Raw genomic sequence first — 23,116 nt, 5'->3', positions numbered from 1 at the left:
TTGTTTAAAGTAATCTAATGCTTTTGAGATCAGTTCATGATGTTGCATGTACTAGAAATTTGCTACCATTTTTTTCTTAATAATATATAGATATACAGTTGGTTTGTCAAGCAATAGTTTGTGGACACTTGGGTTGTTTCCAGTTTTTGGCTATCATCAACAAAGCAGCTATGAATATTTCAGTATATATATTTATATGGACAAGTATTATAATTGAAATGGTTGGATCATATGGTAACTGAATACTAACCTGTCTTTTCCCTAATGACTAATATTTCTGAGTATGCATTTGTCATTTGCTTTCTTCCTTGGTGAATTATTAAAGCTTTGAAAAATGAAATTCAGTGGTTTGCTTTTTATTATCGAGTTGTATAACTTCTTTATATAATCTGGATATAACTCTTATCAGATGTATGTTTTTGTAAATATTTTCTCCTAATCTGTGGCATGTTTTTTTCACTTTCTTAACAGTTTTCTTCAAAGAACAAGCATTTTTAATTTTCATGAAGTTTACTTAGCAATTTTTTTCTAATATATGCTTTTTATGCCATAAGAAATCTTTGCCTAATCCAAAGTCACAAAGCTTTTTTTCTATTTTTTTCTCTCTACCTTTCTAGTTTTAGGTCTTTTTAAAAAATATGGTACAAAAGAAAGTTCAAGTTTAGTTTTTCTTTTCTTTCTTTCTTTTCTTTTTGCATATGGATATCCAAATTTTCTAACCCCATTTTTTAAAAAGATTATTCTTTCTTAATTGAATTACCTTGTGCTATGGATTGAGTTATGTCCCCTCAGAATTCATATGTTGAAGCCCTATCTCCCACACGGAGATGGGGCCTTTGGGAGATAAGTTTAGATGAGGGCAGAAGGGTAGGGCCCCCATGAGAGGATTAGTACCCTTATAAGAGACTAGAGAGAGCTAGAGTAATCGATCTCTCTTCTTCCCCCCACTCTCCACCCCTACTCTCTCGCTCTATCTACCACGTGACAACTTATACAAATAGCATGCAGAAAAGGGGTAAAGTGATTGAAAATAAATTTTTCTAAGGTTTTTGATTTTTCTAGTGAAGAGTAGAGATATTTATTATCTTTGGACTTTGTTTGGTATGCATTTAAATAATTTTAGGAATCATAGTGGAAATGTAGTCTATAACTCCCCAACCCAGTAGACCGAAAATAGAATTTAAAAATCCCAGTTAATGCAGGGGTGCCTGGATGGCTCAATAAGTTAGGCTTCAGACTCTTGGTTTCAGCTCAGGTTGTGCTCTCATGTGTCGTGAGATCAAGCCAGGTTCCACATTCAGTGGGGAGTCTGCTTGAAGATTCTCTCCCTCTGCCTCTCCCCCTGACTCGTGCATGCTCTCTCTCTCTAAAATAAATAAATCTTTTAAAAAAAAATCTCAGTTAATGCAAAAGAATGCAGAAAATTAAAAAGTAAGTAGAAAAGGCAGGATCAATAGAAAGCACAAAATAAGATGGTATTTAAATATATCACTAATCATAATAAAAGTAGATGAACTAATATAGCTAATTGAAAAAAATTATTGTCCAACTGTGTAAAAATTATAGCTACATGCTGCTCATAAGAGAGACACATAAAACAAAAGGCTACAGAGAACTTGATAAACATAATAAAATGATAAATCAGGAAAATAATAGCTTCATTAGCCCCCAAACAAAATGAGATCAGGTCTCTGAGACAAGATTAAAGTGTTTATGGGACCTGATCATGAAACCACTGATGCTTATTTTATCCTATAGAAGTATTTTAAGCAGGGAAGTGAGCTTAAAACTCTTTAATGAATAGAGTTAAATTTTGCTTATTAAAATCCATGGTCAGGGTCAATATTCTAAAAAGTCCAAAGATCTCTGCTGTAACAACATGGTAAGCTTTTCTACTGTTCAATATACCCATTCTCTCTTCTAACTTTAAATGCTACCAATTGTTATATTTGCTTAGTATAAAAATGCTAAGGTATGGAGACTCAATACTCCTTTCCTTGGAGCTTGCATTGAATTAGAAATGGCATGTAATTAAAAATAATAAATGTATGTAATTAATAGAGGGTGAATTTAAAAAAATTAGGTGATAATATTTCTCAGAAGTTGAATCACTTAGAGCTACCTGTAAGTGAGGACATTTCTTAAGATCACAGTTGGAAAGACACCAGCAATGATCTAATAAAACTCCTCTTGGTATACATAAGGTAGAGGCAAAAAGCATTTAGGTGAAGTCGCCTAGTTAGTTAGTGGCAGGGCAAAGACTATATAAACCAGATTCTATAGTTTCCTTTCCATTGCACCATGGATCATAACTATTTGAGATTCCGAAGAATAGGTCTTAACATCTTTTCAGTGGGAAAAAAAATGAAATGTCATTCTCTAAATAGACTGCAGATTGTTGCTAGGTGATTAGAGCAAATCTATTTAGTTCATTTAAACAAGAAGTAAGGTTTATACATCTTCACAATAAAGTTGCAGAATTAATTTTATAAGTTTAATATGAATGCTCTTAGTACAGCTAAGAATTTTTTTAGGGAATATTCCTGATGTACTTTTTTTTTTCTAAATTTGGATTATAGGATTTCCTTAATAGAATGTTTTCTCCTGTTAAACATACATCTTAAAAATATCTATGGCTGTCCATAAAAATCACTGTAGTTGTTAGTGAAAACTTGAGAAATATATCAACATTTATCAAACATTAGATTCCATCCATGCTAGGTCAGGCCACATATATAATACATACTTAGGCTATGCTATCAATCCAGCAATGAGGTAGCAGTTTAAGCTGTGTTACCTTGTGAGTTAGGATTAGTTTATGAGGATAAGCTTATCAACTCTGTGAGAATGTGGACTCTGCTTTTTCTCTCTTGTTAGAAACAAACATTTGGGCATGTGGATGGCTCAGTTGGTTGGGCAACTGCCTGTGGCTCAGGTCATGATCCTGGAGTCCCGGGATCAAGTCCACATCGGGCTCCCTGCTCGGCGGGGAGTCTCCTTCTCCCTCTCCGGCTCCCCCCTCTTGTGCTCTCTCTCTCTCTCAAATAAATAAATAAAATCTTAAAAAAAAAAAGAAAAGAAACTTTATTGAATGACTACTACGTGAAACACTATAACAGGTGTGCATGAGGGCACAGAAAAGAATAAGATCTTGTCCCTACTACCAAAATTATAACTTCTACCATGATTCAAACATAAGCAACTAAAGTCTGTGAAATACATATGACAATCTAAACTACCATAGATGAAATTTAACAAGTTGGAAGCATCTGCAAGAAAATAATTTATGAAAGGAGGAATAAATAAATGAACGAATGTCAAATGTTTCTAACCGCATAGGTGTTCAAAGGATGGTATTATTTTAGACTGAAATAGCCAGGAAAGGCATAATGAATATCTGAATCAAGATATGAAGAAGGGATAGATAAAAGCTAACAGGTAAAGAAGGTAGTATGTAATTCAAATCCCATGCTCTTACAGAAAAAATATTTCCTTTTCCTTAGTGCATTATTTCTTGGAAATACAGCATCATAAATTAAGGGGAATATTTTATAAGCCACTTTATAAATGAAGACTTCCAGTCATTACAGTAGGATGGAAAGTTAAACATATTTAAATTATTTCATTCTAAAGATATTATTATTAATTTTTTCTCTTATTCTCCTTAATTTCTTCTTATTCTTCTATTCCAAATGCTATTATAATACATACAGTATTAACTTATCTTAGATCATATTAAGTCAAAATTTTTAAGTAGATAAATGTATTATTGAGTTACAGCATAATTATAAACATTTATATAAGTTATTTGAATATAGAAAAGATAATTTCACATAGCAAAGGTAAGAATGTAACTAACTTGCATATATTTCAAATTAGTTTTTGCTAAAATGATAAAACCATGAAATGCCAAAGGTTTAAACACCATAATCAGTTTACCTACTGGTAAACTGGATCTTATCAGGAGTACCAATAGTGACTGATATCATTATTCCATGTAAAGCTTCTTAGCAAACCAATTTAAATAAAATAGTGGGTTTGTAATGTATAGTTTTATTTTTTCAAAAAATCAGTATTTATTATAAATGGTATTGTTGCACTTGTTTACAAAGTCCTCTCTCAAAATAATTTCCTGGGTCTGTATCATTCATCATTTACTTTAGTAGGTTTTTCCCACATGCTATTTATACAGGGGGAAAAACACATTTCAGTGCTTTTTAATGTAAGGTCCTTAGATATTGGAGGAAATATGAACAATTTTCCATCTGTTTGCTCTGATCTCAGTCTTGCAGCCTGAATATTCCTTTTAACATTAAAAGGAATGTATGCTATTTTATTTACTTCCTACAAACAAAATTAATGAGCCTTTGGATTAATTACTAGTAATTAATTTTTAAATCACTAGTAATTGATTACTAGTAATTTTTAAATCACCATTTTTTTAAGTTTTAATTACACACCAATAACATTTCTAAATACGACTACATCACGAGAAGCAATTGGAATTTGGTTAAATTTGAATTGAGACCCTTCTTTTTACATGACCAATATTGTAAAATAGTAGAGCTACCTAATTAATGTCAGCAGGGATTCATTTAATCATCAATCATTTCTTCCAACCAAATATTCCTTAATATATCTTTATTTAACAGTTTTATTCAAACAAATAGTATTAGAGAGAGAAAATATAATGACTTCGTAAAAGTCACGATACTAGATTACACATTTGACAGCTACAGATTACTCTTCATAAAATATAAACATGAATAATATAGGTTTTAGGAAGTACCGAATAGGAGATCTTGTTAATTCAAGCCCTACTTGTTTCAGCCTACATGAATCTGTATTATAAAACCATATTATAATGTCTGGAATACCAGAATGCCATGTAAACATGTGAGTGAATTGCTTGAAAGTCAGAAAAGATGTTTTTCTTTCCCTCTACATAGGACTATGACGTGGTGGCACAGTCCTGACCAGTGAAGACTCTGGACTACAGAGCATGAATGAAATTATGGATCAGAATGCCTGCATGCCGAGTTGTTTTGTTGTAAACATAAAGCTTATCTAAAGCTTCCTGGGATATTTTGTTTCATACTTATCCTTGAATATTTGCCATCAATGACCTAAGCCTCAAGTAAGTAGAGAGCAATCCTCTCAGCTTCCAAGAAATGTGCTCTTGAGCGTAAGCCTGACTTTTCCATTATGGAAGACAAAATTCAGGGACTGTTTAATTCAGATAGGAAGAACAGGAAGTCACTTTTAATGAGAACTTATTAAACTTCTAACATAACCCAGAATAATACTAAAAAGCATAAAATAGACTTCTATATCCACTGAGTTTGTAATGGGGAATGTCTGACTTGTAAGAAATCAGATTCATGTGGATAACATGAATCTTGAAAAGATGTGATTGCTCATATTGCTGTGTCATATAAATTGAGGAGTCAGTCCTCCACAGTCACATCTTCTAGATATTCTGCTATGTAGACAAACAGCTGTCTTCTTAAAGTAAAATTTTAAATAATATAAATCACCATGTGAAACTTGAAACCAGAGAGAAAACCCATAGCTAATCTCCTTCCTGGACTCCTGCAGTCACTTTCTCGCTGGTTTTTAGGTCTCTATTTTCCACTATTTTTAGTCATTTGCCACACAAGTCTAATCGTGTCATACTCCTGCCCTGTTGAAAAGTTTCCAATGGCTTCCCATCACACAGAATAAAATCCAAATTGCTTACTGTGAACCTACAAGCCCTTACATCCAAGATTCCCAGTCTTGGCACTCTAGATAGGTTGAGCCAGAAAATTCTTAGTCAAGAGGAGCTATCCTGTGTAATTTAGGATGTTAGGTAACAACCCTGGCTCCTGTTCACTAGATGTCAATAGCAATAGCAACCCCTTCGCAGTTTTGACAACCAAAAACGTCACCAAGCATTGCCAAATATCTCCAGGATGGGTGTGGGGGCACAAAACTGACCCCTCTGGGAATCACTGCTTTACAGGATCTGTTCCTTCACTACACCTTCAGCCTCAACTCCTCTTGCTCATTTTACCTCATCCACACTAGCCTCTTCGATGTTCCTTCAACACACCATGAGACCTCTTGACTCTGGCCCTTTTCTGCACTTGCTATCCTCTGCACGAAATGTTCTTTGCATTCTGTGTTCCTGTTTAATTCTTGTATCTAAATAGCTCCTCGTCACCCTCTACCCCTTAGCGTACTTTTCTTCATAGCACTATCTGTTCCCTGGCTTTATAATCTGTCTCATGGTTTACTTGATTTTTGTCTATCTTCTGGACTTGACTGTAAATTCTAAGGAGGCAGAGACTTTAAATGTCTTGTTCAACACTGTCTTCCTAATTCCTAAAGTTAGGAATTAGGAAGTGCCTGTCTGTATTCTTGATAGGTGCTCAATAAGTATATATTGACTAAATGGATGAGTGCGAATTCTGGTAGTAGCCCTCTTTATAATACTATAAAAAAATAAGGTCACTCTCTTCCTCATTTTTGACAATAGCATCATATAGTATCTTGAACTGAAAAGGATTTTATACCTTCAAACAACACAGTCATTTTATTTTTTTTATTTTTTTTTTTAGATTTTATTTATTTATTTGAGAGAGAGAGAGAGAGCACATGAGAGGGGGGGAGGGTCAGAGGGAGAAGCAGACTCCCCGCCGAGCAGGGATCCCGATGCGGGACTCGATCCCGGGACTCCAGGATCATGACCTGAGCCGAAGCAGTCGCTTATCCAACTGAGCCACCCAGGCTCCCCAACACAGTCATTTTACAGATAAGAAATTTGAGACCTGGAGAGATGAGTTTCTCAACAGTAATTGACTTAGTTTGTGATAATTGATCTTTAAAAATCAAAATGATGAATACCAAATTTTAAAGCTTCTCATTATTGTCTTCCTTATGGGCATTTTACTCACATTGATGGAAGCTTCATTTACAAGTTAATTTTTTTAGGGAATTTGAATCAAACATATGTATAGGTATTGAATATAAGGTAATTATTTAAGAAGGCTATCGGTTGCCATCTTGATAAGTGAAGATCATTTTGCCTTAGATTTTTAGATAGGAAATTGCTTCAGTAACATACCAGATAGTAAAAGGAATCATTGAAAAAAAAATTAATGGCTTATAGTTTATAGAAATGTAATTAATTTATAATTACAAACTAAAATAACTCAAAATGTATAAAGTATAGAATTAGATAATTGGCATCAGCATCTGAATGGATTCATTTTATGGACTTTGTAAACTAATTTGATCAAAGTGTGTTCAGGAAGATTAGAAAGTTAAGTATGGCAAAGCCTCTGACATCAAGAAACATAATATAGAGCAAAGGATGATGTACATAGAAATTACAACACAAAGCAGAACATGATAAATGCTGGATGTGAGATATAATGAAGATGATGATGATAAAGTACTATTTACTGAGTACTTATTATGGACCAGGTAGTATAGTAAATGACAGTAATGTAGGCTTTGTCAAATAAAGAAAATAGTAAAGGATTTGAACCCAGATACACAAAGCCTGTGCACTTAATGACTACTGTACCCTCCTTTAAGAAAAAGATTAATTCTGACTGAGCTGATCCTGATCTGGGAAATTAGAAAAATATGAATATGGGCATGAGCGGTATAAAATGTGACTAAAAGCATGTAGATGATAAAGTGTATCAAGGATTCATGTTAGAAAAACCCTGAATTCTTTGGTTAGGTTGGAATGCAGTTTAGTGGAAGCTAGCAAATGTACATGGTAAGATGGGGATGAACTGACTGTAGAGAAACTTAAGTATCAATCTAAGAAGTAGGCAATGGGGGACACTTGAAGGGTGTTAATAAAAAGTGACAAGACCTTGTCACACAAAATTATCTTCATAGGACTAGCAGCCCAGGGCAAAATGGACACAGCTGAATGTTCAGCTGCCAATGAAAACCATTCTTCCAGATACATTCAAATCCACTAATCTCCTCCATAGTGGAGTCCTTGCTTTCTGCACATACCAGGCTCCTACTGATTATAGAGACAATATTTCAGTGTACATGACGTGCGGCCACTTCACTTTGAGGTGATGGTTCTTATTGAGACCTAATTGCGTTCATCTCACCCCCTTGTTTGGGGGGCTTGCTATATAGACAGATCGCCAGGGAAGCACGACACTTAAGTACTTCAGCTTCACAGCTCTAGCATATCGTAGGTTAAATGGCTATTCACCAATGAAAATGAGTCCAAGAGAAGCATATGTTCTCTCTTAAGCACCAGATCCACATAATTAACATAATCTTCATATCTTCTGATTGTATTTCTATCTCATTCTAATAAAAGCAATCCTGTTTCACCCTTATCAAAAATCATCCCACTTAGATAATAAATGCTTATAATTATATCCTCTTCATGATTACAAAATATCACTTTGATTAGATGAAGTAGGCTTACCATGGAAACCACTACATCCACCTAAACCCTACTTTGCTGTTTACTGATAGTTAGTTATGTATCATATTTTGTAACCTGCTTTGCAGTTGCACAACTATTACTAACAGCTTTCCCTTTTACAAATAATCAGACTGACCACAATACCTTAAAAAAAATGTTTTGGAGCTCATCATTCTCAAGTCAAAATTTTGCATGATTCCTTTGTCATATGGGTTCTATCCTCAGCACCATAATATTTTAATCTTTAAGTCATGGTCACATCTGTGATTGCCCTGTAGATTTGTTTTGGATAGAATATTGGGATCAGAAAATTTTAATTATTACTTTTCTTTATTTTTAAAAACTGTCCTATCATGTCTTCCCCATAAGGGAAAAAAAAAAGTAAAAAAAGGCTGAATACATTCATTTCCTCCAAATTTTTAATTATAATATATTTTGTCTGGGTAGTTGTTCCTAATAGATATTTAGAGGAATATACAGCCCATCTTGAAATGTCTGGGAAGATATTGCAGACTAGGTAATATCTAAAACCAACAGATGAATCAGTTAGCAAAAAGAAGGTTAGGGAAAGGCATTTTAGGCAAAAGGGAAGCACGTTCAAAGGCAGAAAATGAGACATCAGAAAGTGTCTCATAGGTAAATACTGGAAGAACCCTGAGTTCTGTGGTTTGGCTAGGATGTCGGTGTGAAGGTAAGTATAGTGTCATATTTCAAAGACATTAGAAATCCTCTTGTCCAACACAATCCAGATTGATATTTGTCAGATTGATATTTTTTTAAGTTGGCAAGGCATGGAATTATCCTAAAAAAATCATACATTAATTACACTTTTTTTTTTTTTTTTAGAGAGAGAGAGAGATCCCCTGCGAGTGCAGGATGGGCTGAGGGACAGGGAGAGAGAGAATATTAAGCAGGCTCCACACCCGGTGAAGAGCCCCACACGCGGCCCCATCGCACGACCCTGAGATCATGACCTGAGCCAAAATCAAGAGGTAGACACTTAACCGACTGAGCCATCCAAGCACCCCTCACACATTCATTTCTTAATTATATCATTGTATTATGAAACATATAATGCTCAATTAATTCAATCTCTTGAGATAAGAAGTCCTTCTCTTTGGGTTGAAGCTCGGAAGTTGAAGCTCTGATAAGTCTTTTCTAAACTGTATTCATACAACACTGTTTAGAATTCCCAGTTTTAGCTTCTTTATGTTGGAATGAAAACTTAAAAATGATATTTGTGACAAAATCTGAATAAAGAGTTCTAGGCTTTTACAAATTTTTCCCAGGCGTTCACAGTTGTCTGACCACACATGATAGCTATTTAAAAAAGAAAACTCATTGTACATTTGTCTTTCAAGACATTTGACTTTTTTTTCTTATTCATATTTCATCAATTCGTATAATAATTCAAGTAAAAGTGTACCATAGTAGGTACAACTAGCATAAATATGTCTGGGAATCACCACAACTGATTTCTTTAGGCTGCACATTTTAGCGGGTGGGAACAAGAATCCACAGTATTACTAGGGTGTAATGTTTCAGCTGTGAACATGCTAGGTCATAACCTCAGACAAATGTTTTACAGAAGCAACGAAGAGCTTGAGTGAATCAAGGTGGTCCAGGAGAAGGATTCGTTTACAAGAGCATCTGTTTGGTTCAGTGTGACAGAATAGAAGACAGGAGAATGCAACGCCAACAAGAACTGTGGTTGGAAAGAAAAGCCAATGAGCACTGTGAGAGAGATGCTCAAATCAGGGAGCTTATTTGGAAAGGTGGTCTGTCTGATCGGGGCTTCGGAACATGGACTCTGCAGCTTGTCTGCCTGGGTTTGAATGCTGTCTCTGCACTTATTAGCCATGTCACCTTGGGCAAGTTACTTAACCCTTATTTAGTGAGTCAGTTTCCACAATTAAAAAATAAATAAAATTTGTTACTCATGAGGTGTTGTTAGGATTAGATGAGTTAATATTGTAAAATATGTGCTGGTCCAAACAGGTACTCAATCAACATCAACTTTATTATATATGAAAGTGATAACAAGTAACAATTTCTAGATTTACTGTCCCAGGACACGATCATGACTTAATATATGTAAAGTGCTTTGAACAGTGCTGCCATGTAATACAATTTTTATATTAATTTGTTGTTGTTGTTGTTGTTGTTATGGGCCATTTAAAGGTTTTAAATGATAGAGCAATCAGAGTTGTATTTCAGAAGGAACAATGCCAACAGTGAGAGGGAGGGGCTAAGGGGTGGAGGGGGAGCAAACCCCAAAGTGGGAGAATGCTTAGGTTATTGGTGCTGAACATGGACACCCCCAGGATGGAGAGGTAGTTAAGAGTCAAGAGGCTCCAGTGGCAGAACTGACAGCAGCTGCTTCTTGATTGGATGTGGCTCACGAGGGAGAGGGAGGAGGTTGATCATGTGTGCTCTCTTCTATGCAGCTGCATTCAAACATTACCTCTGTTTTGGTTTATGGGTATCCTCAGGAAAGTAGTAAGAAAGTCAAAGCAGATATTTCTAAGAAATTCACAAAATCGGCTACAAAAGGAGAAAAAGCCTTATCCTTAGAAACAGTAGCTCTGCATCTAGCAACCGCAGTGTCCAGAGTGAACTGACCCCTTTCTTATTAAGCCATCAAACTTCCCTCTCCCCTTCAAAATTATTTATAGTTTAGTATCACTAAACCATGCAGTCATTCTTTGAAGATCCAGGTATGAGAAGTCTTGTGGAATAATTCTTTGAACATCTTTCCTTTAATATGAACTTGCTGGATAACTGATTTAGTGTTCACTCTACTGAGAAAACTCTGTACAACAAAGTCGAGTAGTAAAAGCATTATGTTCCTTCTATTGAAATGTAAAAGGCTTTGAGGATGTTTCAGATATTTCTGTGTAGAGTATTCCCTGGAATCAGGCAAATATTGATACTTAAGATGTATTTAAGGTTTCCAGAATCACACAGAGTGAGAAAGGTACCCTCTCTTTCAAAAACTGTCAATACACCATCTTTATTGTATAAAAGACAAAAATTAATATTTGGCTAGATAGGTGATTATGTAACTACCAAAGCCCTGTTTTCAACTATTTACGCTTAAAAGCTTTTTCACATGTATTTGGATTTTTTGTGTATTAGAGGGCTTAGAGAACGGGGATAACAATGTTACAGAAAGCTGTATCTATGGAGTAGTAAAATAACTGGATTCACAAGTGAAATTTAAATTCTCACTTCACTTAATAAACATTTACTCAGTACCTTGTAGGTACCACACGCTGGGATACAAAACTGAGCAAAAAATAGATACAGACCATCTTTTCAAAGAACTTCAAATCTAGTGGGAAAGAGGGACATTAATCACGTACTCACCCAAACGTGCTAAGACCTTAGCTGTGCTAAAACTGAAAGGTATGCGAAGCCGCAAATACTTCTAACGGGAATCTGACCTAGTCTGCAAGAGTGAAGAGAACTGCAGAGAGAAGGGCGTTTCAGGTAGGTTGAGAGCATATGCAAAAGTCCTGTGTCTAGAGGAAATCCTGGGCATTTTAGTAACTCCAAGAAAGTCAGAGTGGCAGGAAGGCCAAGAGAGTGCGAGAGTAGTATGAAATGAGGGAGACGTCGTGAGCAGTGACCAAACTGTGGTGCACTTTGCTGGGAGAAATAAGAATATTAGTGCAGTGATTTTGTTTATTCACTTGGTTAGGTGCCTGAATAAATAGTTTAGTCAAGGTAGATGAGATAATTGCATACTCACTCAGAAGAGAAATGAGTTCATTTTATACAGAAATTCACTTATTGATGGCCCTAAAAGTAGTACCTTATGAGGCATGATAGGGTGTAATGAGGTTATATGACTTTCACCTAAAGGTTCTTGAGAAAACTTCCAATGCATTAGCAGTCAGAGTACAACGTCATGAAGTTACTCGACTTCTGCCCAGGAACGAGGAGGCTATATTAAAGCAAAATTTTGAAGAAGGAAACATTCATCTGTAGAGCCTTTTATTTTGGTGAACTTCCTTCTCTTTCAGAGGCTACTATCTGGACCTAATGTGAACTGCCCCAACCTCCAGGCCTTCTGGAGTTCCCCTCTACCCTGATGCTGTTCTACAACAGCAACCTTCCACTCCATTCATCCTTCTCCATCCCCTACCTGCAGACACCCAGGGATTATACCATTCCCTCTGTTCAACAAGCTATATCTTCAATCCCCAGGGAGAAGGAAGAGCAGAGAGATTCTTAATCTCACAAGTTAGGAGAAGAAGCCTAATATTCAAGAAAAGTAACACTGTTAAGGAAGAGTGTGATACTTCCTTGGGAGTGCCAAGGAAGGAGATGCTAGAGAACTTTTAAACATGGGAAGTTAAGCCTTGGGCTTAGAGGAGAATGGACAGGTTAGGTCATTCTAGAGTGAGCAACCCTGGCATCTGGCATGAAAACACAGAGCAAAGGAACAATGCATGCTAGACGTGGGATGAAGCATAAAACATTAGGGTCAATTTAAAAATTAGCATGACTGCAACAGAACATTCACAGGAGAGTAGTGATAAAAATTTTAAAAAGACAGCAAGCTCTTAATGGCTCTAAACCCCACAGTGAGGAGTTTGGTCTTTGCCCTGTTGCTATCTGAGATCTGAAAATCTGCAGGCAGCACAGTAACTTGATGAGAGTTGTACTTTACTAAACTATTACAGTGAATCTTGTAATGTTTATCCACTCATTCAACATATATTTACTTAATTCCTATGATGCCCCCAAACACAGTGCTAAGTGCTGCGGAGGGTAGACAATACACAAGTAGGGAGATATTCATTATTATAAATGCCGAAAAGTTTGATGGGAGACAAAATTGTGAAAAGAAAGGAAGTATCCCTGAGACTTTGACATTTTTAGCTAAGATTAATCACTGAGCTGAGAAAAGGGCATCAGAGCTGACTCCATAGTTTGAAGTCTATGAGATGAGGAGACTGTTATATCAAGTAGAAGACTCGGTCACATTTGGGGGAAAGGTGATGAATCTCATCTATCAAATTTGCTCCAGGTGATGAGTAACTTCATCAAGTGGAGACATCCCACTGACAAAGGGAGCTCATGATAATCTTCTCTTCTCACTCATTATTTTTGGTTGACAATACATAATTCTAGTAAATGGGACACAAAATATTATACCTAGTCATTGAAGAAGATATTTTTTGATTCAGGAGAAGCTTTTATTTCAATATCCTGCCTGCAGGCTCATGTTAATGAGATTTAATTTAGAAGGTACCAAATGGGAGGATGGCAGGATGTGTGAAAATCAAAGATATTTAGGAAAAAAACACTATAATTTACTCTTAAGTATATGTGAAGTATGTTTATGTGTTCATGAATATGCATAATCACTTACATGTATATACATAAATAAATGTGTCTGTATATGTATACATACACTTATATATATATAAATGTGTGTCTGTGTGTGTGTGTATATATATATTAAGCATTTCTTCAAGATATCACCCAAATAAACCATCAATAATTCCACATATGTCTTTAAAAGTTATTTTTGAATACTTTTTACTGGTTAAGACAAGGTATAAATATGAGCAATTAGAAATTAGAATATACATACAGCCACAGAAGAGGAAATTACTCAACCACGAATTGCATGCTTTCTCACCACCATTTACCTAAGATATCATGTACGGTAAGAAGTTTAAATCTAAAAGACTGAAGTTATAAAAATGCATGAATTCAAATTCAGCTCTAAAAGTAAAATTAAAAATACATTACAATATGTAAATCAAAGGCATTAATTTATGCTAAAATAGCCTTTCCCCCAAGGGTTTTTAAGCAATCAGCAAACTTGATTTTAGCAGTCATGGTCTAATTTCAATTATGTGGAAATTATTCTATCTTCATGGATGTGAAAACAGAAGAATAAAGATTCAATGACTTGTCCTTGTTTAAACAGTACATCAGAAAGTGTACAAATAGAAGTATACGTGTAAATGCCAAGTGTCCCTAATACACCGAGTTGGCTAAAAGAGGCTGAGAGGGGAGTTTTGAAAAATCCTCTAGGGGTCAGGGTTAAAGGCATACCACTGTACAGAACTGTATATGTTTTTCTTTCTCCACCTTGACACAATATCCCCAGTCTCTGTTTCTGGCAGTGCACGCAAAAATATTTTCTCTACCTTTACCCACATTTATCAAGGAAGGAAGAGACAATTATTACTGCTATCTACTTTAACCTATCTAATCCTTCAATTTCTATTCAAGATTTCCTGGAAAATTCACGTATTTATTTCAGGGACTTGATGGGACAGTAAATATGTATCAAAATAATTTCCCCTACTGAAATCACAGTAAATGCACTGAGAAATTTCTCCTCTTGGGAGGTAGAGGGGGTTCCTAGAAGGCTTCCCATGGTACATGCAATGTTAAACATAGTAGTCAGGCATCCATACCCCAAAGCATAGGTCTAGTCTTTACAGATACACTCCTTTCCAGTAACCAGTTAAAATGCAAGAAACAAAAATACAAACACACCAAAGAGAAAAACTCTCAAGTATACTGTATATGAAAGCAGGTGAAATCATTGATTCTTCCCCTTCTTTTTTTTAAATATACAATTTGGCTGGACCTGTTAGATTTTAAGAAGTGTGAATCTCTGGGCCCAGCGAATGTGAGACTCCGTACAGCAGAGGCAACTGTAAAGCTTGTATGAGCATGAGCACTGCAACATTACTTGTAATAGCAGAAAAATAATGAACGATATGTATTCAACAATAAATAAATGGCTTAAAAATTATAAGACATTTAAACTGTGGGATGCTGGGCACAGACGACAAATAATGAGTTAGATTTGTGAGGATATAGATAATTAGATACACTCATGACAGATCTCAGACTGGAAATATCAAGTTAAAGAAAATCCAAATTTTGGATTTAAAAAAAAAATCAAATACATTCAGGCATGGACATACATGCTTCTATGAGCATTAAAAATTGTAGAAAAAGACATTTAAATGTTAAGATTGTTCACCTCATGTTTAGTAGGAAGAGAAACTCTTATCTTTATACAATTCAGTATTTGGGTTTTGTTTTGTTTTAATGTCATGTAAAAACAAGAAAGCAAGCAAAAGTTTGACTAAGTGCCAGAGAGTTTCTGGGAAGTAGCTGCTATTTGTGCCTACATCACTATTCAAGGTTTACAAGCACTCTAAAATTGAGGTAGCCACCTCTTCTCTGCCCTGTTGTCCCAACCCATGCCATGAGAACCTGCTCCTTCGCATCCATCCAATGACCACATGTCCTAGTGTGCAGCAATGGCAAGGAGGACAGACATTGCTAGAGAGGGAATAGATGGTGGCAAATGACATTTGGGAAGGTTGAGATTATCTCGCGGTAAAAGTATGAAAGTGAAGAACAGTTAGGAAAAACCCTGGGAGCAGTACAGTTGGGTACTTGTGGTTTTTCACGTACTGTTGTCAAAGAAAATCTGAAGTCCGAGTAAGGATTGCTCAGACGTGTGCAGTCTTCCTTAGGGATGGATAAGAAGGAAATAGGGAGCAGATGTCTCACTTCTGCCCACGAAGGTCCTGGTAGATTAGTAACCACTGGGTATTGGACAATAGGTGAGACCCCATGCATAGAACTTGCCCTTCAGCTTTATATGTGACAATGAGATTTCATGAACACTGAAGGGCCAAGAATAAACTGTATATCTTGCTGGGCAAATACCAAACAGAACCAAGTTTCACCTTGCTGAAAAATCTACAAAACAAATTTTCATCAGTGAAAATATTCTGTTAATTAAGAGAGGAAAGCATATCCCTGAGTAGGATTTAGAAAAGCTTTAAGGGTGAAAAGTTTAATAATACACTGGAAACTATTTGCTAGTGAAAAATCATACATCTCCTAAAGCATTCCTAATACACAAGCGGAGTAGTGAATTAAAAAGACTAGTAAGGCGAGTGAGAGGTTAATTGTTTAACATGGCCAATACTTTTTACATTCTGCCAACTAAAACAAAATGTTTATTAAAAGGTTAACATCACAATGTCTCTAGCACTCGATTACTTTATGGATGTATAGAGTTGCTATAAGTTAATCAACTACAAAAGAAATCAGATTTAGAAAGCAGGGTTTTGGCCATACGATTTGGTCATACACAAACTGTAGGACATTGCCGTGACCATGATGATCCTGGCAGATGAAATGAAGATTTTACAGCATAGGTTATCTCTGTTTGAAACTTTGTATAGCAATCAAGAGTTTTCTCTCTTAGAAATGGTGGTTCTTTGAAGCAGAGTCGTATGTATTTCAGACAAAAACTCTAATAGTCTCTCTACTCTTTTTGTCCCAAAAGACAGAGAGAAAATACCTCTGGTACCCCCTGTACCTTCCACCTCCACAGAATGAATAAGCCATTCTACTAGTGTACAAAGGAGGTGGGTCCCCATTGGATAGGAAATGTACAACAGAGAGTAAAAGTGAATCCTTGAAGATGTGACAAGACAATCCAAGTTTCTGTTCTCAAGCGGTTTAAAACCCCCTTGGTGTATTCTTTTTTTTAACCTCTGACTCTATTTCCTGCCCTCTTCCCCACACAAACAGATAGAGCCAAAGGGTGGCAGGAAAACCAGACAACTGTATTGGCAAAAATAATGCATTTTTCTAAGTTTATGCCTATTTTATTACCATCAATTTGATAATTTTATATTTCATAGGTTGCCAGTAAATTGTTACTGTGTGTAATACTGATATAAAATGAAATGTCAATTAATGCCTCCATATTTGCAATATTACAGTTTGCAGTACATTCATGGTTCTCAAGAACACATTTTATATCATTAAATTAATCATCAAATAAGTGTATTATTAATTTATTATAATAAATGTATCATTTAATTAATCATTAAATAAGTTACAAAAAGACATTTGTAGTTGGGTTGATTGGTGTCCCACCCAAAAGATAAATTCACATTATAATCCTGTTTACCTGTAATCCCCAAAGGGGGCCTTATTTGGGAAAAGGGTCTTTGCAGATGTAATTAAGTTAAGGATCTTGAGATGAGATTATCCTCCATTATCTGGGCAGGCCCTAAATCCAATGACAAGTCCTTATAAGGGATGTACAGGGCAACAACACATAGAGAAGAGAGAAGGCCAAGTGAGGAGGGAGGCAGAGATTAAATCAATACAGACAGCCTGGAGCCTAGGAACATTGTCAACCACCAGAAGAGGAAGAAGCAAAGCACAAAGCATCTCTCCGAGAGCCTCGGGGAAAGAGCACTGCCCTGTAAACAGACTTCTGGCTTCAGGAAATGAGAGAGAAGACATTTCTGTTGTTTTAAGCCACGGAGTTTGTGGTACTTTGTTCTGGCAGCCCTTGGAAATGAATACATTTTTTTCTTTTCACGCTTCTCCATTCATTCAAAGGTTATGAATAACGATAATCATGCTCACTGAGCACTATCTGCATGTCAGAAATAGTGATAAGTTTTTTACATTCTTTTTCTCATTTATCCTAACAGTTCTGTGAAGATGACATTATTAGCTCATACTAGAGATGAAGAAACTGAGAACCCAAGTCAGTCTGATCCTAGGCCATGCTCCTCCATTAAAAATACTAGAGAAGAAGGACGAGTATAAAGTAAATGAATACTTCTTTGCTTGCATATGCATTTATACAGTCTCCGGAAGGAGGGGGAGGAAGTGGGAGATCAAAGACAAGGTAAGAGAGTATCTTGCATTCTATCACATTTTTAAAAAATAATACATTATATGTTTAAAAAAAAAGAGGATAGCAGGAAGGGAAAAATGAAGGGGGGGGAATCAGAGGGGGAGACGAACCACAAGAGACTGGACTCTGAGAAACTGAGGGTTCTAGAGGGGAGGGGGGTGGGGGATGGGTTAGCCTGGTGATGGGTATTAAAGAGGGCACATACTGAATGGAGCACTGGTTGTTATACGCAAACAATGAATCATGGAACACTACATCAAAAACTAATGATGTAATGGATGGTGATTAACATAACGTAATAAAAAAATACAGAAAAAAAACAAAAATGTCTGAAGCATTTTAACGTATTATATATTTTAAAAAATCAGTAACGAGAAAAGTGCAGTTGCCTAGCAAAAGAAAAAAAAATTAAATCTCAAGAAATCAGTGAAAATAAAAATATATAAGTAAAATGAACAATTTTCAGAATATAACTGAAATCATACCCAAACTTAGAAAACAGGGAAACATGTCAAGAAAGTATTCGGTAACTACTAGAATGCTGCTGTCCTTATTGTTGTTATTTAAATGAAAGCCAAGCCTCTTCTACCTCTGTCCTACCTTTTCACCTTCTGCTCCCCTCCTAAGCATCCACCACATCACAGACAAGAGGCCACCAGTGAACAACAGGAGCTAAATATGCCAGTGTTAAATGTACAAGGCTCTCCCTCGGGCATTTCTCTTCTCTTCTATTTGCTGTAGTTCTTATGAGTTTGATAATGTAGCTAAGAGACAGGAGCAATTAGGTGTCTCAAAACAGAGATTATGAAATTATCAAGAGCATTATAAATCTGTGTTCTCTGGATGTTATTTAAGAAAATGGAGACCTTCTGTCCTGAGTGATTTGCATTTAGACTTATAATTCGGAGAAGGAAATCTTTATGGCCTCTGACAGTGATTCCTGAGCCTACAGCTATAAAATTTAGTGCCTTTCACCATGATCCTCCAATCTAAGATGTGGAAGCTACAAAAATACCAAAGAAATAAGATCCTTATTGTTATCTCTCTCTTCCCGGGACTCTTTCTTACTAAGCCACTCCTCTTTTCATTAAAAAAGAATTTCCCTAATAATTTTCAAAAGAACAAGTAAATAAATATTTATCAAAAGAGTGACTCATCTTTTCATTATTATCAATTAGCATTTTATCAAATCTTTACAACTACTCAATATGCCAGTCGAAGTCCGTGCTTCATCTTTCCCAGAGACACAGACAAACCCCCAAAGATAACTGAGTAGATTAGAGTGAACACCAAGAAAGTCTAGGTCAAACTTACTAACCTTCGAACAGACACAGCCACGCTGCGTACTAAATGCAAGTCATGAACAGGATGCTTTGATGAAGCCAAAGCCAATTCGGGGACGGCCGAGGATGATCCACTTCCATAGGCTGACTTCTGCATGACTTTCTCTGCTCAGTATATTTACTTTCAAGTGGTATTTTTTTTCCCCTTTTACTTTCAATAGCATGTTTAAAATGATCAACTGATAACTGGTAATTTTTGATTGACTTGCCTTATGACAACTCACTGAAATTGGCCGGGTAGAATTTGTGAGATATAGTCAACTGACCTACATCTTCAAGTAACCAGGATTTCAGTATTAGAAATCACAGGTGGAACTTTAAAGGAACATATCGGCAAATATACTGAGCCTATGCTACCCAGGGCTTTTCTCATAAAGGCACCACTTGTTCTCAGGCTCATTCATATTCAATTCTATAGAGCAGGGAGGGCATATTTTCAAGCACCCTCAAGCTGGCAAGGGCTTCAGAGAAGTGTTGTTATCATGGCTTGTTCCTCACTTGAACTCGGGGGAGGACACTGAACCAAAGGTGCTCTTACAGAAAAGGGCTTACCATGTACACGGTACCCCATGCCACCGCGTCCCCCCGCCCCGCCCTGCCAATCAAATTCACTGATTCCTTGAGAAAAACAATTCTACAAGTACCTACTGTGAACTAAGACGTCAGGAAAGATAAACAATAAGTAGGTATCTGCCTTGAGGGGTAGGCACCCTAGTTAGGAACACAGTGAGATGTGTTAAGTGCCGAAGGTGGTAGTGATGTGGGCCACACAGAGAGGGGAGCTCATTTATTCTGGAGGGTTCAGAAACATTTCACAGGTATCTTTGAGATAGAAAGGCAATTGAAGAGCTATTCTTTTAAAGGTTTTGGAAGTAATTTGGCTTTTTGCTTCATTCAGATGGAGTACCTCGTAATTTATCCCCCATTTTTGAGGTGCTTGCCAGGTGTCATGTAAATCCGAAGGTCTGAATGCTGGAAATTGATCATATGCGATCCTGTATTTTTGAAATGACATTTTCATATGTGATGTGCTTTCCTAAGCTTCTAGCTCTCATTATACTCGTGGTTTTTTTAAAAAAAGAAGTTATCATTACAGGGTATATCCCACTAATTTAGTTCTTACTCACATCACCCTGTTCCCCAGTAGTGTAGTCTGAGGTTTTTGTCAAAAAAGTACAGACTTACAGAGAGTTACAAAAATAGTAGGGAGAGTGCCCATATACCTTTCATCCAGAGTTCCCTAATGTTAACATCTTATATAACCAAAACTAAGAAATTAACATTGGTTCAACATGATTTACTAAACTACAAACCTTATTTAGATTTCAGCAGTTCTACTGATGTTTTTTCCCTTCTTCAACACCTTGACTTTTCTTTTTTGACTTCTTTTTAAATATATACTTTAGTGAATGACCAATTATTTGAGTGAAAAAAAGGAACAGGAATTAGGACTGCCAGCTTCTTCAATGAAACATTCACAGTTAAGAATGTTTTTTGTTTTATGCTTTGAAACATAAGCTTTGCTCAAAGAGGTAAGCTTTGTTTAATGTCATTTTATATCTACCCTTCATATAACCTTGGTTGTACTGTGACACCTAAGAAATGCTCAAAAATACATTTTCACAATGCCATTCTCTACCAACCGGAGGTGGTTCTCTACAGTAGGGGTGGAAGGTTCGGTCCCATCTGGTGAGGTTTCACAAGAAAGTAGCGTCTGTAAGTGCCATGTTCTAGCAGGAGAGTGGCAGTTGCAGACACCCTCACTGAGATTCTCATCTGCTAGAAGCAAGAACTCCTCCACTGCCTAACTTCAAAGCAAAAGGTGATTTGTCACCAGAACCTCTGCACATCCCTCATCATCATTTTTCTGCATTTATTTCTTATCCAATTGGCCAACAGAACCCAAGGTGCTTTACTTCATATTATTCTCTCTTTGAAGGGTTTCATTTTAAATGGCACGAAATAATGAAAGGAAATCAGGCCATGGACAGAAATGCCTGAGATGACACCCCCATGTTTGTTTCTTCTTCCATTCTCCTTTTCAGACTGGTAGCATTTGCCGGGATCACATTACATTTTCATTTATTCAGTAATGTGAAACCTTGGATCTTGGAATAACAAATGTGCTCAACTACCCATGGCACACCACAAGGAACATTATTTTGACATATATATGAAAACTGGGAGTAAAAATTGCTCTAGCACAAGGAGGATACTCCATCTCTCCTAGAAGTTAACAGTAGATGACTTCGATATAACTGATCAGGGAGTTGCTTTTTTATTATTCTCCAGAGTCCCTGGCATTAGTCAGAAATCATCTCTTCTTGCACTGTCACTTCCAAGCGCACTGCGAAGCACTTGTAGCTCTGCTGGAACTTGTAGCCTTACAGATTTGGTCCATTAGCTAGAAAAACACATTAATAGCAACAGTATTTCCTTTGGTTAAATAAGAATAAATTTCAGGCCATTAGTGTTTTCCACCACTCCCACCCAGACGCTATGAAAACAATAATCCTATTCTGCTTTGAAAAGAGAAGCATTTATAAAATTATGGAAATAATTGTTACTTATTTAAGAAGTTGTTGGAAGCCTGAGGTTTCAGAAAGAATGTATGTGCTAACGTTCGCAAACTGGAAAGAAGCGTGTCAAATTCAGGCTTCGGTGCAATTCTACGTCTTTATATCTTCCACAGACTCTCATGTATAAAAATTCTAAGATGTCTGTCAACCATCTGAGGTTTTTGGTCCAAAGGAACTTCATAGTAAAAACAGATGGCAAAATCATTAATTATATTTAAATAAACATAATAGAAACATAAACTGTATACAAGATATAAAACTCCTAATCACTATGGAGCTTGCTATAATTTATCATATTTTAGAAAGGTGGGGTTTTTGTTTTTTGGGTTTTTTTGGTAATTTACTTGAACCATCTAAATCCATTTGACACATTTATATCACTAGGAGAAGACTTTAAAAATTAAATGAAGCTTTGGAGGGGCCTGGCAAGATGGTGGAGGAGTAGGAGACCTAAATTTCATCTGGTCCCAGGAATTCAGCTAGATAGCCATCAAACCATTCTGAACAGTACGAACTCAACAGGAGATCGAAGAAAAGAATAGCAGCAATCCTATGAACAGAAAAGTGACCACTTTCTGGAAGGTAGGACGTGCGGAGAAGTGAATCTGAGGCAATATTCGGGAGGATAGACGGCAGGGGAGGGGGCCTCCATCAGCCACTTCTGGCAAGTGATAGAGCCACGGAGCACAAAATCAGAACTTTTAGAAGACAGCTCCGCTGAGGGGCGTCGCTCCAGTGGCTAAGCGGGGGGTGGAACCCTCACTGGGACAGTGTGGTCTCGGGACCCTTGGGGTCACAGAAAGACCAGGGGTGCCTGAGTGTGGCAGAGCTCCCAGGTATTGGAGCAGGGAAGCCGACTGCAGAGACAGAGCCAAGGAGCGGGCTCTCAGCTCGGGGTTGCCATAAACCGTGATCTGTGGCACAGTCGGGCCACTGCTCCTCCAGCAGGGACCCAAAAGTGGCAGATCCAGGGAGACTCCCCTTCCTCCCCCGGGAGGAACAGCGCAGGATC

At 36.7% G+C, this 23,116-nt stretch overlaps 1 protein-coding gene across 6 annotated transcripts in view; it reads right to left on the bottom strand.

Moving 5' to 3' along the window:
• The window catches only part of IMMP2L (inner mitochondrial membrane peptidase subunit 2), a 750,329-nt gene that overhangs the window by 201,276 nt on the left and 525,937 nt on the right, over positions 1 to 23,116 (bottom strand). The gene's annotated exons all lie outside the window — the stretch shown is intronic.

The sequence above is a fragment of the Leptonychotes weddellii genome, chromosome 12, assembly GCF_054177405.1.
Source record: "Leptonychotes weddellii isolate Sample4059 chromosome 12, ASM5417740v2, whole genome shotgun sequence".
Taxonomy (NCBI): Eukaryota; Metazoa; Chordata; class Mammalia; order Carnivora; family Phocidae; genus Leptonychotes; species Leptonychotes weddellii.
Note: the sequence above shows the minus strand (reverse complement) of the source record. Positions and strands in the feature narration are given on the sequence as shown.